The sequence below is a fragment of the Muscardinus avellanarius genome (assembly GCF_963383645.1).
Source record: "Muscardinus avellanarius genome assembly, chromosome: 11".
NCBI classification, from domain to species: Eukaryota; Metazoa; Chordata; class Mammalia; order Rodentia; family Gliridae; genus Muscardinus; species Muscardinus avellanarius.
In genome coordinates, this window is record NC_137797.1 from 20,585,218 (window position 1) to 20,601,552 (window position 16,335).

Below are 16,335 nucleotides of genomic sequence, written 5' to 3' on the forward strand. Positions count from 1 at the left end.
AATCTAGATTTATCATGCTTCATTAGCACACAATCCCCAAATCTCAGTAGCTTATAACAACAAAGTCTTATTTCTTACTCACTCTATATTAAGTTGTTAGTGAATCTGACTTCATGTTATCCTCACTCAGAACTCAAGCTGGCAGAGCCTCTACCTTCTAAGCCCCCATGGATGGAAGAAGAGAAAAGGGTAACTCATGTGCTTACCCTAAAAGCTTCTACCTCAGGGTGACAGTCACATTTCAGTCCCAATTATGCTCTCACTTTATTGGCCAAAGCAAGTTATATGGCCACTAAATTTCAAAGATGCAGGGAAATATAATCTGACTATAAGTATTGCTTGCTAATATGTTACAGGGTGTGGGAGCACTAAGGAAGGAAGGAAGTCTAGAAATACAGATGAATAGTTCTAATGATAACCTCAGAACCAAATTTGTAAAATTGCCTTGTGAATCTGTTGACTACCCTAACTGTTATTTGGCATTTGTTTGCATACTTTGAATTTATTTGTGTGCTTTGTGAATAAGTCCAATTCTAATTTTTTTTTTTACCACTGTGGCTCTTTACGACCACTAAGTACACTTCTCTTCAAGTATAAAACTACATAGGCAACATTTCAGACCACATTAATAAAAGTGCTATCTAAATAAAATCCATATTCCAACTAATAAGCAGAAAATTGGAGACTTTCTGACATGAGATAATATATGCTGAAATTTCTACCATATTGCCTGGCCCAGAACAAACATTCAATAATTGTTAGCTTCCTTAAACATTTCAGACTCCAATTAATCTTTCTACAAGACACATCTATGTCAATAACTGCCAGATATTGTTGCAATCTAGCAGTACTTCTGGCTTTAATACTTATTTCCAGACACGTGGCATACTATAAAACTATAAAGACACAAAAAAATGAATGACATTGGGAGATATCATTCTAAAGCTCTCCCCCAGAGAATGTTGACAAGACAGCTCTCTGGGGCAGAGTTGTTGTTTTTTTAACAAAAGTTTAACTTCCTAAGGCATGGCTCTTTCTCATTAACTAGGAGAGTTTTGATGTTCCTCTTTGTCATGCAGTTACACATTTGTATAGATTATTGGAGTTGAAGGCAGGTGGGGAGCAATACAGGTTGTTTTCTCAGGAAAGAAAAGCAAAAACCCAATTGAAATGATGGTATTTTCTTATTAACTGCTAGAAAGATTGATGTGGCATCCAGAGGCCAAGCACAGGGAACCCCACGCAGCAGTGAACCTTGGCAATTTGATGGTAGATCTCAGGGGAAGCCCATGGAATGAGAGCAATTCCCTTTGAGAATTTAGAAAATAAGCAAGAGCAGTGCCAATCACACAATAGTGCTTATCCACGTTCTGATTAAAAACAAGATGAAAAAAATGCCAGTCTACTAGGGGAAAAAAAGAGAGTGAATATTTTCACTAGTCTCACCCATGAAGAAGACATTATGATGCCAGAAGATCCCCCTGACTTGACTCTACCTTACTTGACCCCAGCCATCAATACTTCCAACTGAACCCTTGCCTCTTCATTTTGCAATAGAAAGAAGTGCTTGCTGGAGGAACTTTCTAGCCGGATACCCTTGAATACACTTCCTGATGAAGTGGGAGATGCGCCAGCTGCCACTACAGATGCTGAAAGAACTAGGAACAAGTGAAGCTGATTGTAATAATATGTTGCACAAGGCTTAAGGAGCTCTGGTGGTGGAGAGTCCCAGCACAGAGTATAGGCACTGTCCAGCTAGGTAGCGGCCACATCGAAATGTGGCCCATTGCTTTAGCATAACTATGAGGCTCTCTTGCTACCATGTTACATAGCAAGAAAGCACTGCCGAGTCACTCTGTGAGATTATCATTGTTAATTTTGGATAAATTGCTATAATACTAGATGTCAACCACTAAGCCAAGCATGGGAAAGAGGGATGGGGAGGGAACAGGGTGGGAATCAGGTAGGGGCTAATTGGATGATGTGTGCATGTATGTCTACAAAAGTTTTTTTTATCTAATTATGATGTATGAATATGGTGTACCAATTTAAAAAAGTAAAAAAGAAAAAGAAAAAGGAATAGTATCATCAGAAGAAAGTGAAAGTTTTTTTTCTTCCAAGAGATTATGATTGGCAATTTAAGGAAGTTCTATAGGCTGTGATTTCAGACATAGACGTGGCTCTCAGCCAAGAAATCTATAATTTAACTAGCTTCAAATGCTTTCACTTTCCTCATTAGAGATATGTTTCTTTGATCTCAGTCTTGTTCTGTTGTTGAAATAAAAATCCAGGCCATAGTAAATCAGCATCAAGTCATTTACACCTTACTAGGACTTAATTAATATATTAGAATCCTACTCTCAAGGTTTGTCAACACCTCTTGTAGTAAAATAAGGGGAAAGAAAAATAAAAGAGTGTTTTATATCTGAAGGGGATTTTATAGCACACAAGAAAAGATTACTTTAGATTTAAACATTACAGGTTGGGAGTTAGGTGTCTGAGAATATGATAGAAGGAGGAAAACAGAGGGAAAATGCAAAGGTAAAGGTAAATGTATCCCTTCTTCTGAATGTTTTATTTGTTTTAAAATATTTTTATATATTTGCACAAAAATGGATACTTTTAAGGTCAAGAGATGAATATCTTTTAGGCCAAAGATGAAGTCATAAAAACTAGCCTCCTCTTAAAAATCACTTAGCACATGGCCAATCCCAAATATTTTTTTCATGAACAAATAAATAAATGAATGAATATAACTAAGACTTTAAAACCAAATAAACAATCTTTCCTTCCAAGTTATCACACTGGGGATTGTGTGCTTATTCTAATTGCTCCTCATTGCTCAAAACATATCCAAACAGTATTCTAAGAACTGCCGAACCCAGTGACAAAAGTCAATGTAAAATCAACAGTGATGCCAAGTCATTTCCCTCTGGTGACAGATTTGGCTTGTTTGTATATTTTAAGTTTTGTTAGAAGTCTAGTAGTGGATAATTTTTTAAGTTAGTTCTATTTTTTTTATCAAAAACTGTGATAGAAATTTATGAAAAGTTTAGGCTAACTTTCCTGAGTGGCACGAGCAAATCAAAGAGAAAGCTCAGCCAGGCATGGTGGCACATACCAGTAAATCCCAGCTATTGAAAGCCCAAGACAGGAGAATTGCAGGTTCAAGGCCAGCCGCAGCAAGACCTTGTTTCAAAACAAGAAAAATAAAAAGGGCTGGGGTGAAGCTCAGAGGTAGAATGCCCCTAAATTCATTCTCCAGTACCAATAAATAAATAAAGGAAGTCCTAAGCACTCCAAGGAAGTTCTAAGAAATTATTGGACCAATTAGATAATGCTCCCAAGTCACTACCTTGAGAAACAAGATTTATTTGAATATCTAAATTTGGCCTTTGTATTTAGACAAAACAAATGGACAAGAAAATATTACTTGAACTTCCAGGAAGATGGCGACCAAGGGAAGCAGCACAATCCAGTCTTTCTGACACCCGATCTCCATTGCCTTAAAAACAGCATTCTTACAAAAGCAAGAAAACATGCACCATCTTGCCTCACTGTGCCCAACTCCAGAGACAAACAGGAGAACAACAAAGGACCTGAAGTAAGCGGCCACAGATCATCAGAATTGTAAGTTATTAGTTCCTCCTGCACACAAACACCGGCTATAACTTCCAGCAGTGGCAGCTGAGCTCACCATGCCCTCCAGAGATCCAGAGCACTGCTCAACAACATCAGAAAAGAAACCCACCCACCTTGCAGCCACAGGTACCGCAGCTGCACCATCTTGCCTCACTGCACCCAACTCCAGAGACAAACAGAACAACCAAGGTCCTGAAGTAAGCAGCTGCAGATCATCAACTTGTAAGCAATCAGTTCCTCCTATGCAAACACCAGCTACAACTTGCAGCAGTGGCAGCCCATCTCACCATTCCCTACAGAGATTTAGAGTAGTGCTCAGCAACACCATAAGTGAAGCCATTGTCGCATGGGAGAACACCCACTGTGGTGCACCCAGGACTCATGCAGCTGCAATAAACTCCCTGGGTCTGAGACTTTGCAGTTCAACCCAGCAAAGGTGGGGGTAGTGTCTGCTGTGGGACATAGTAGAGGCTCAGACAGACTCAGGATCTGCATTAGTAGAAAGTGTTGGGGGAGACCTACACTTAACAATATATATAAACAGTAGGATCTCCAGGATCACCACAGACCACCCAATTGTGGTGAATGGGAAGACGTTGGACCAACCCAGCCCTAACTGTACAGAAAAGAGACACTCAAACACATCTGCCACCTATGGAGGCAGGAAGAGACCGAGACTCTACATCTGTGGAAAGTGTGGAGAGTGATCTACATTTAGCTCTAGATCCAGCCCCATTGATACTGGCCATCAGCATAGACTGAGAAAGACTCAGAGAACCAGGCTTGCAGCAGGAGAGGTGCCGGTGGCACTCAGTGTCTGTGTAAAGAGAGACAGCAGAGGCCCAGTCTGCTGAATATTTTTATATTTTAGGGTTTCATTATTTTTTTTATGTTTTATTTGTTTTTGTACATGTATGCTGGTTTGTTTTATTCCCAAGCCCTCTCCCAAGCTTCTTCTCTTCATCCCTTTTCTTTTTTCTCTCTCTTCTTTTCTTTTGTTTGTCTTATATTAAATCCACTTCATACCACTATACTAAAAACTCTACATTGGTTGCTAGGATACTACTAAATATTCACTATATATAATCTATACTATATACCACCTCACCAAACTCATACTCTCATTCTATTTTATCCTATCTGTGGTTTTACCCTATTCCTGCATTTACAAGTTCACTTCCCTCCTCACTCAACCTTCACTGTTGAATACAACATAACTTGCTCTTGGATATAACAGCTGACACCAAGAGACAGAGAGAAATCTACCAAAATCAACAGATACAAACTTCTGAAATCATGAGAAGGAGAAATAACAAGGAAGAAATGAGCTCCCATACCCCACAATAACAGAACCTGACAACACAGAATTGTGAGATCTCCAGAAGGTCAAATGAGGAATGTAACTATAGAAATAATATGAAGATAATAATATGAAAATAATATAGAAATAATTGAAGAAATGTGGGCCATTTTAAAAGAGCTAACCTAGGGCCGGGCGTGGTGGCACATGCTTGTAATCCCCATGTTTGGGAGGAGGAGACAGGAGGATCGCGCAGGTTTGAAGCCAGCCTTGCTGGCTTAAGAGACCCTGTTTCCAAATTAAAAATGTATATATAAAATATGTCTGGGAGTGTAGCCCAGAGGTAGAAGGGTTTCCAGGAACCCCAGTATCACCAAAAAAAAGAGCTAACCTAAGAATAATTGGCATAGAAGAAAGAATAGAAGGTGAAACCAAAGGGATCAACCAACAATCTTTTCAAATAACTAATATCAGAAAAAATTTTGAAACAGAACAAGAAGTTAATACATAGGCACAAGAAATTTATAGAACCCCCTTTAGACAAGATGAGACAAAAGGTTCATTATGCCACATAACAGTCAAACTCACCAACATAGAAGCCAAGAAGAGAATTTTAAAGGTAACAAAAACAAAAGACCAAGTGACATTCAGAGGCAAACCAACTATAATCACTCCAGACTTCCCAAACCCAGTCATGAAAGCAAGAAGAGCCTGGAGACTTCCGGGAAGATGGCGACCGAGAAAAGCGGGGCTTAAGAGTCCCGCTAACAACCAATCTCCATTACCACAAAAAGAGCGCCTTTCATAGCCAGAAAACACCATCACCAGAAAAACAAAAAAACCACCAGGCTCCAGAGAGAAAGTGGACTGAGAACAGAGCTCAGGGCCACAGAGGAGACACACGCGCCCGAGGACGCGGCAGCAGCGCCATACTGCCAGCGGCAGCGGCGAACTCAACGGATGGCTACAGCAAGCCGAGGTGAGCCACTGCGGAACAGCCAGGCAGGATCTTTCGGCGCAGACAGCATTTAAAGCTCCCAGTGGCTGAGCTCAGCACACGCTGCAGGGATTCAGAGTGGAAATCAAAACCAGAGAAGAAAAAATACGCCAGCCTCATGGCCGAGGGTGTGGCAGAGGCGCCATATTGCCACCAACGGCGGCAGCAGCAGTGAATTCACCGAGTCCAGTACAGCTACATCTGCGTACTCAAGAACAGTGAGTCAAATTGCGGGCCACAGAGGAGAATCCCAGTATTGTGCCTCCTGGGACTTGACCCAGTGAGGGAGTGGTGGTGGCAGAGATATCACACCATAGGAGAACGTGCAACCTGGCACCCCCCATAGTTTAAAGCAGCCTCTATCGACTCCCTGGGTCGGAGACTCTGTGATACAACCCAGTAAAGGAGTAGTGGGGTCTGAGAAAATACAGACTCAAGATCCAGAGCACCTTAAGTGAAGCCATAGTGACCCAAGGGAAGAACCCAGAGAAGGCACAAACCTCTGAAATCATGGGAAAGAGGAATAACACTGGAGTAATGAATGTGCACAACCCCACAACATCAGAACCTGATAAAACAGAAAATCAGAGATTTCTAGAAGATCAAATCAGGAAAATAACTGTAGAAATAATAGAGGTGCTTTGAAAAGAACTCAGAGAGAGCCAAAAAGAGATAAAGGATGCAATTAATGAAGTAAAGGCCTCAATTCAAAGCACAAACAACCGATTAGACCACATGGAGAACAGAATCTCGCTCTTAGAAGATGAGCAATCCAAAAATGAATGCATAGTTTCTAATCTAGAAAAAAATATCCAACAGCAGGAATCTGACATTGAAGAAATATGGGCCCATCTTAAGAGAGCTAACCTAAGAATAATTGGAATAGAGGAGGGAAAAGAAAGTGATACCAAAGGGATCAACAATCTCTTCAAGGAAGTAATAGCAGAAAATTTTCCAAATATAGAGCAAGAGGTTGATACACAGGTCCAGGAAACTTATAGAACTCCCTTTAGACAGGATCGGAGAAGAGGATCCCCACGCCATATAATTGTCAAAATGACCAATGTGGAAGCCAAGCAGAGAATCTTAAAGGCAACAAAAACAAAGGGCCAAGTGACATTCAGAGGCAAACCAATTAGAATCACTCCAGACTTCCCAAACCAAGTTATGAGAGCCAGAAGGGCTTGGAGTAACATATTCCAAACTCTGAAAGAAAACAACTTCCAGCCAAAAATTTCCTACCCAACAAAACTTTCTATCAAATTAGATGGAGAAATAAGAAGCTTCCATGACAAACAGAAACTGAAGGAATTTATGTCTTCAAAACCAGCGCTAGAGAAAATACTCAAAGAGATTAACTACAAAGAAGAAATAGGTAACACTCACCAGAACCAGAGAAAGAAGAGTTTCCATCCAACAGACAACTAAGATTGGTTATCTGTGGAGATTCATTATTTATGTTAGTCTTTTACCTATCTCTAAAGGGTATTGTTTGCCTTTATTGTTGTTAATTTTTAGGATTTCTAGTTGGAATATTAATATACCTTCAGATATAGCATTTGGAAATATTTTATCCAATTCTATTAGTAACTTTTAACTCTGTTTACATTGTCTTTGGATATACAATATTTTCTTTTATTTTTTAGGGAGTTTGTATATTCTTCTGTTGCCTGTGCCATTGAAATCATATCCAAGAAATCACTGCCAATTTCAATGTTGTGAGGTTTTATGACCCAGATTTTCTCATAAAAGTTTATAGTCTTAAGATTTATATTTAGGTCTTTTATCTATTTTGAGTTAATACTTGTATGTGGGATTAGGTAAGTGTCCAATTTTATTCTTTTCCATGTAATTATTATTTTTCAACAATATTTAGTTAAAAGATTATTATTTCCACCACCAAATGTTTGTGGAAACCTTGTCAAAAATAACTTGACAATATAGGGAAGAATTTAGCTCTAGGCTTGTATTTAACTCCAATGGTCTATATATCTGCCTTTAGAACAGTACTACACTGTTTCAATTATTGTAGCTTTATATGGTTTGAAATCAGAAAATATATATCTGCTAGCTTTGTTCTTTTTCAAGATTGTTTTGGGTATCTAGAATTTATATTCCATATTAGGATAGATTTTTTTTCTGAAAAATAAATATATAAATATATGATAGTTTCACCTAAAAAAACAGAAAAAAATATGCTCTGGTAAGAAAGAAAGCAAAAAGAAATATTGAAATGTTATCTTTAAATCATCAAACGCTTGGTATCAGACAAATGAAACTGTTATGTGAGATTATCATTTTTAATTTTTGATAAATTGCTATAATACTAGATGTCAACCACTAAGCCAAGCATGGGAAGGAGGGATGGGGAGAGAATGGGGTGGGGATCAGGTGGGGGCTGACTGGGCGATGTGTGCATGTATGTCTACAAAAGTTTGTATCCCACTATGATGTATGAATACAGTGCACCAATAAAATAAAATTAAAAAAAAAGAAGAGCCTGGAGTAACATATTCCAAACTCTGAAAGAAAACAACTTGCAGCTCAAATTTTCCCTACCCAGCAAAACTATCTCTCATATTAGATGGGAAAATAAAAATCTTCCATGACAAACAAAAGCTGAAGGAATTTCTGACTTCCAAACCAGCACTAGAGAAAATACTCAAATAGATAAAGTGCAAAGAAGAAATAAATAATACACACCAGAATCAGAGAAACAAAAAATTTCCATCCAGGAAACAACTAAGCAAAGAAGATCAAACACTACCTCAAACAGAAGTTAAATCTCAATATGTTAGGAATTAAAAACTATTTCTCAATAATCACACTGAACATAAATGGCCTCAATGTCCCAATAAAAAAAACAAAAGGTGATAAAATTGATTAAACACCAGAATCCATCTGTCTGCTGCCTGCAAGAAATATACCTTACAAGTAAAGATAGTCACAAACTAAAGGTAAAGAGATGGAGCAAGGTAATTCATGTGAACAGAACTGAAAGACAAGTAGCAACTATGATATCAGACAAGTTAGACTTCAAGTCCAAGCTTATTAGAAGAGACAAAGCAGGTCGTTTTTTATTGATAAAAGAAACAATACAGTAAGAGAAAATAATAATAGTCAACATTTATGCCCAAACACAGATGCACCTACTTTCATAAAACAAACTCTTAGTGACATTAAGTCACATATATGTCCCAATACAATAATACTGGGAGACTTCAACACCCCTCTCATACCATTAGACTGATCTTCAAGACAAAAGGTCAGTAAAGATGCCTCAGACCTAAAGAACACCATCAACCAAATGGACCTGTTAGACACATATAGAATATTCCACCCAACTACGGCAAAGTTCACATTTTTCTCAGCTGCTCACAGAACCTTCTCCAAAATAGATCACATTCTGGCTGGCCCCAAAGTGAACACTAGCAAATTCAAAAAATGTGACATACTTCCCTGTTTCTTTTTAGATCATAAATTGAATGAAACTAGAAATCAACTATAAGAAGACCTAGAGAAACCACATAAACATGCAGAGACTGAATACCACACTGCTGAATGAAGAATGATCATAGAATAAATAAAGGGTGAAATCAATAAATTTCTCTAAACAAATGAAAATAGAGATACAACATATCAAAACTTCTGGGACACATTGCAGGCAGTATTAAGAGGAAAATTCATAGCACTGAGTGCCCACATAAGAAGATGAAAAAAAAACCTAAAGACATACCTCCAAGCCCTTGAAAAACAGAAACAGTCTAAACCCAAAGCTGTAGAAGACAGGAAATTATTAAAATCAGAGTAGAAATCAACAAAGTAGAGAATAAAATAAAACAGAAAATCAACAAATTCAAAAGCTGGTTTCTCGAAAAAATTAGCAAGATAGATGAACCACTAACCAATCTAACAAAAAAAAAAGAATCAACCTAACTTATGAAGATAAGAGATTAAAAAGGAGATATTACCACCAACAATGTAGAAATCCAGAGGATTATCAGAAACTATTTTGAAAAATTATACTCCAACAAAATGAAAAATCGTGGAGAAATTGACAACTTTCTAGACAAATACAACTTTCCTAAAGTGAGTCAAGAAGATATAAAAATATAAACCAACCAATAGTAATCAAAGATATTGAAACAGCAATAAAGGTAGAATCATCTAAAAAAATCCCAGAGCCAGATGGTTTCCCAAGTGATTTTTTTTGGGGGAGGGCAGATCTGGGTATGAAACTCAGGGGCATTTGATCTCCGAGCTACACCCTCTGCCCTATTTTTTATTCTTTATTTTGAAACAGGGTCTCACTTAGTTGTGGAGGACCTCACTAAGTAGCTGAGGCTGTCCGCGAACCATGATCCTCTGGTCTCAGCCTCCTGAATGCTGGGATTACAAGCATGCACCACCATACCTAGCTTCCAAGTGAATTTTATAAAACCTTTAGAGAAGAGATAATCCCCATACTCCTCAATATATTTTGTGAAGTAGAAAGAGGACTCTCCCAAATACATTCTATGAAGGCAACAACATGTTAATACCAAAACCAAATAAAGAGAGCTCAAGGAAGGAAAACTACAGGCCTATATCATTGATGAACTTGGATACAAAAGTGCTAAACAAAATACTAGCAACATGAATTTAAAACCAAAATAGCCATACTTCCAAAAGTGATCTACAGATTCAACACAATACCCATTAAATTACCAAGGTCATTCCTTACAAACAGAAAAATCAGTCTTTAAATTCATTTGGAACAACAAAAACCCAGAATAGCCAAAATAGTTCTCAGCAACAAAAACAATGCAGGAGGAATCACAATACCTGACTTTAAACTATACCACAAAGCCACTGTAATAAAAACATCATGGTACTGGCACAAAAACAGATACCTAGACCAATGGAGCACAATAGAAGACTCAAAAACAAATACGCACACTTACAGCCAGTTGATTTTCAACAAAGGGACCAAAAACATACACTGGAAAAAAAAGATAGCCTGACCAACAAATGGTGATGGCAAAACTGGTTAACCATATGCAGAAAAATATGGAAATAAACTCAACTTTCTCACCCTGCACATATGTCTATTCAAGATGGATCAAAGATTTGGAAATTAGACCAGATACCTTGAGACTCCTTGAACACTCCAAGACTGCAACACATAGGCACAGGTAAAAACTTTCTCAACAAGACCCCAAAGGCACAAGAAACTAAAAGGCAGATCGATATGTGGAATTGCATTAAACTAAAGAGTTTCTGTACAGCAAAGGAAACTATCAAGAACCTCAACTGAGAACCAACAGAAAGGGATAAAATTTTTGCTACCTACTCCTCGTATAAAGGACTAATATCTAGACTATAAAGAGAACTCAAGAAACTCAGTACTAAGAAAACAGCCCAATCAAAAAATGGGCAAGGAAACTAAATAGATACTCCATGAAAGAAGAAATCCAAATGACCGCTAAATGCATAAAAAATGCTCAACATCATTAGCAATCAGAGAGATGCAAATCAAAACTACCCTAAAATTTCACCTAACTTCAACTAGAATGGCAATCATTTAAAACACAGACAACAAATGTTGGCAAGGATGTGGAGAAGTTGGGAACTCTACATTGTTAGTGGGACTGCAAATTAGTGCAAGCACTTTGGAAAACTGTATAAAGGATCCTCAGAAGAATGGGAATGAACCTACCATATGAACCAGCAATACCACTTCTGGGTATCTACCCAAAAGAATGGAAACCAAACTATCAAACTAATGAGTGACTATCTATATTCATAGCTGCACAATTAACCATTGCCAAACTATGATCTTGATTTTCTGAGATCTTGATTTTCAGCAGTCTATAAGATGTGCGATACCCATATGAAACTCAACATAATCTAAAAAAGAATTTAAACCACTTGCATCTGTCTTCTTCATCTCAGGAATTCTCTCAACCATCCCCCCTATTGTTTAAGCCAGAAATCTGAGTGAGTTTTGATCCCATTTATTTCTTTCATCCCCTCCCCCACTTATCAGCACATCCTGTCCATTCTAGTTCTGAAATACAGATGTTTTCCACACATGATGTAAAACGAAATAAGTAATATATAAAATGAAGTAGGTGAGCCAGCGGTAGTTGTGCATGCTTGTAATCCGAGCATTCGAGAAGCAGAGACCAGAATATTGTGGTTTTAGGACAGCCTCAGCTACTTAGTGAGGCCCTTCACAACTCAGTGAGACCCTGCTTCAGAAATGAAAAGACTAAAAATTAGGGCTGGGGGGTGTAGCTTTGAGGTACAATGCCCTGGGTTCCATCCCCATACCTCAAATAAAATAAAATAAAATAAAATAAATTTGTGATTATCTGTATTTCCAAATCCTATACCCCCCACCTTTCTACCACTCCCACCCTCTCACTTTAACCCAAGTCAAGAACACCTGGGCCGCTACCACAGGCTCCTAACTGGCCATCCCGCTTCCATTTGTGCTTCTAAGTCTAATTTCTCCAACCAGTGTGATCTTTCAAAAGTGTCAATTGGGCAACAATTACTTTAAAGATCTAATTGTATTATTAGTTCTCAACCTGTCCAGAGCCTCCTCTCTCCATCAGCTCTACCCCACTCACTCCGCTAGCCCCTCTGCCCTAGTCACTACTCCCAGAACCAATAACCTCATAGAGACTCAGCCCCTTGCACTTCCTGTTCTTGCTGGCTAAAATTCCCTTCCCCTAAATCTTCACATCTGATTCCTTCTCATCATCAGGGCTTGGTTAAAATAGTTCATTCTTACTCTTCCTTCTCCTCCTCCTCCTCCTCCTCCTCACCTTCCTCTTTTTACTCCTCTTCCTTCTCCCTCTTCCAGCTTGGAACTGAATCCAGGGACATTCTACCTCAGAATTACACCCCTAACCCTTTAAATTTTTCATTTTGAAAAAGCATCTCACTAAGTTGCTGAGCTGGCCATGAGCCTACAATCCTTCTATCTCAACCTCCCAAGCACTGGGATTACAGCCTCCACACCTGGCTTCAAATAGCTTCTTAAAAAGGCAGTTTCTGAAGCAGGGCTGGAGCCAGGCGTGGTGGTGCATGCTTGTAATCCCTGCGCTTGGGTGGCGGAGACAGGAGGATCGCGCAGGTTCGAAGCCAGTCGTGCTGGTTTAAGAGACCGTGTTTCCAAAAATAAAAGAGTATAAAATAGGTCTGGGAGTGTAGCCCGGAGGTAGAAGGGCTTCCAGGAACCCCAGTACCACACAAAAAAAAAAAAAAGGCAGTTGCTACAATTTTTCTAACCTTGCTATTCTCCAACCTTTCTTTTGTCTTATTTACAGGACTCATCATATCTTATTATTAGCAAATAACAAATCATTATTTTGTTGTTTATTGTCTCTCTTCCCCATGTCTGGAATATCAGCCATGAGAGAAGGAAATTTCCTTAGCTTGTTTTTTGCTAGAAGTTAGAACAGCACTTGGCACATAACAGATGACAATAAATATTTGTTGAATGAAGGAGCATTCGACAAATCATATAAAGTATACAATAGTATCGGTCAGTTTTCTCTTCAGAAAAAGAACCAATAGGATATATAGATGTAGAAAATAGATGCAAATATATGAAGAGATTCATTTCAGAAATTAGCTCACCCAATTGTGGAGGTTGGAAGATCCATCTATCAGCTGGAGAATCAGAAAAAATGGTAGTATAAATCAGCTCAAGAAATAAGACCTGAAGTAGGGGAGCTGGTGGTATACATTCCAACCTGGGGCCAGGCGTCTGAAAATCCAAGGGAGAGGGTGTTACTGGGCACTGAGGCAAGCCTTTGAGTTTAAAGGGCCAAGAACCAGGAGCACTGATGTCTGAGAGAAAGATGGGTGTATCAGCTCTAAATGAGAGTAAACACCTCTGACCCCACCCCCAACTCCCTCACCCCCACCACCTTTGCTCTATTTGGCACTCAAGAGGTTGGATGATACCTATTTATATTAGTAAAGATAGATCATCTTTACTTAGTCTACTAATACAAATACTAATGACTTCCAGAAGCACCCTCATAGACACACCCAGAAATAAAGTTATACCAGCTCTCTGGGTATCCCTTGTGCTTTATGTTTTATTTGAAACATAAAATTGACATCACAGAATTCTAACCAAGATTTATGGTCAGATTATACTCTTCTTGAGATAAAGAGCTTCTAATGGAGATGGTAGTCATCACAATATAAATAAGCCATTGAATTCAAAACTGACATGTCCTCAGAGATCTGCCTAGATTATTAGTTGTGAAACCTGTATTAAGAATTAGCTAGTAAAAGGCATGTATCATTTTTCATTATCCTCAGAATCTTAAAAACTGGATAAAATGCTTCCTTGAACAGACTAAAGATGATATAAAATGCAAGAATATATGTATATCATCCAGGCCAGCCTTGGTAACATGTAAAACTGACAAATGCTGGCGTTGATGGGCTGTCCTTCTTTGATCTTCCCTTTTAAAAATGTGAGGCCCATTGGAAAAGAAGCATTATATGCATTCAAAGCATTATCTTATCAAATCTCCATAATTATTTTAACTATGTGATGTAATTTGTGCTCAGCCAGTGATTAAGCCATGCCACAATTAAAACAGTATCACGAAACTAATCTTAAATGAGCTAGACAGACCGTGCTATCTTTCTGCCTGTTTTCTGAATGCGCCTCTGCTCTGCAGACACCATTAAAGTCTTCCAACATATTTTTAAATGCCTGGCTGTCTGAGCGTGAGTGGGGTCAGGGAAGAATGAGTGGCAACAAAGAGTGGGGAAGAATCCTGAATGAAGTCTGGGCTGTTTAGACAAGCCTTTCATCAGGAGAGGGGGAAAGTGACTAAAATTGATTCTTGGAAATTTTTTTTCTCTTTATAAAAATGGTCTAATCAGAAAGCCAGATAACTTGGCTGGACTACAACAGCTATCTAGAAGACAGAAAGACCTGGCTGATATTTTCCCCATTTAGACTGAAGCTACATTTTTTCCCCTAGTCAGACTAGATGAGAGAACAAAGAAAAATCCTCAAGGATGATGTTAAATTTATCATTTTATAGTTATTCACACAAGTCAAGGGCATGGACAGTCTACGTAGATGCATCCACATGTTAACAACAGGTGATGTGCTGCTTTCATTGGCATTATCATTATAATAACTCATCATGATAACAGAAAAAGCAGCACAAAAGTGCATGTGATACAGAGCAAAAATAGACACCTGGCCAAAACAATATTTTTTTTAAAAAAAAATAGCCCCAGATTGCTGAGAAATAGCTGAGAAATAATTGATTATTTTACTGTAGTCCAAGGCTAACCTGACAAAATTGTATCAATGGAATTACTCTGATATTAGAAAAGAGAAGTAGATTTACTTCAATGTATGTATCAGTATTTACCTTAGATCAGCTGATTCTGGACCAATAACATCTTCATCACTTGGAAACTTCTTAGAAATGCAATCAATTTCTAGGAGGTGGAGATGATCAGTAGTACAGAGTGTTATTACACACACACACACACACACACACACACACACACACTCATACACCTATGGACTCGGGAATTCTAGGGGTGGGGACCCAGAAATCTGGGTCTTAACAAGCCTTTTGAGCAACTGATGCCCACTCAAGTTAGAAAATTGCTGCCTTTGAGTATTTTTGTTTGTTTTTGGTGATACTGGGGTTCCTGGAAGCCCTTCTACCTCCGGGCTATGCTCCCAGACCTATTTTTATACTTATTTGGAAACAGGGTCTCTTAAGCCAGCGAGGGTGGCTTTGAACCTGCGTGATCCTCCTGTCTCCTCCTCCCAAGCGCGGGGAATTACGAGTGTGCGCCACCACACCCAGCTGCCTTTGAGTATCCCATACCCTGAGTGTTCCAGGCCTCCTTTCCGCTATAATCCTAGTCTTCCCATATGCGGGACATGTAAGCAGGAATATAAGTAAATTGGCAGCTGAACTTCCCTCTGTACATTAAGGAAAAACAATAGGTAGACCCATGTACCAAACCAAATCAACAAGAGCTAGAATTTTGTGTCTCTTCTCTATGTAGAGCTGTGGTGTTGAAAAAATAATTTTGGAGAGCATTACACATTTTAGAACTACAGAGTACTGATTGTAAATCCTTTGATTCCTAGTCATGTTGAATGTTCTTCAGTACCTGACACTATGCACTGGATGTACTGGTGTTCTGTACATATTTGTTCAAATTAGTGAAGTGTTATTTTGATCAGATTCAAGTTCCCCTAACTATGGGAGGCAGTTTTCTTCAGATGTGTTTTCTCTTCACTGTGTCATCTGGCTGAAAACAGGAAGAAATGGCCATTTAGACCAGGCTTCCCAACTTGAAAGTTATACTTGGTGGAAAGACATGAACTCCATTCATT